This window comes from Penaeus monodon, chromosome 24 (assembly GCF_015228065.2).
Source record: "Penaeus monodon isolate SGIC_2016 chromosome 24, NSTDA_Pmon_1, whole genome shotgun sequence".
NCBI lineage: Eukaryota > Metazoa > Arthropoda > Malacostraca > Decapoda > Penaeidae > Penaeus > Penaeus monodon.
The window spans coordinates 38,618,877-38,619,322 of record NC_051409.1 but is presented as its reverse complement, the minus strand read 5'-3'; positions in this window follow the sequence as shown (position 1 = coordinate 38,619,322).

Genomic DNA, 446 nt, shown 5'->3' with positions numbered 1-446 from the left:
GTAAAGTACTCGAAATTAGCCGATACTGGACATTATAGTGGTCAGTACAGGTACTCGATACAAGCCATGCTTGTCAACAGACCTTTCAACGCCTTGTTTATACATTTCTATGTTTAAGCATATATATGCAGTTTATAAAGAAGGAAATTATTAATTGTAATGGTCATTTAAGGTATGAATAATATTAAAAAAATTAAAAAAATGAAATCGTTCTTTAAAAAAACACCTTATTCTTGTTCTAATGCCCTCAGGTTACATCTGGACATCCCGATATCCGCGAAAATTGGATTATTGATAAACACAATAATATGCAGGGTTTTTTGAAGATGTGATAAAAACCCATGCAAATGCAATGAGTATTGAATGACTCAAATCTACGCATTACAGTGATGAGTCATGGTATATGTGTTTTCACGCGTGAATAAACGCAGAAAAGGGAATGTCTT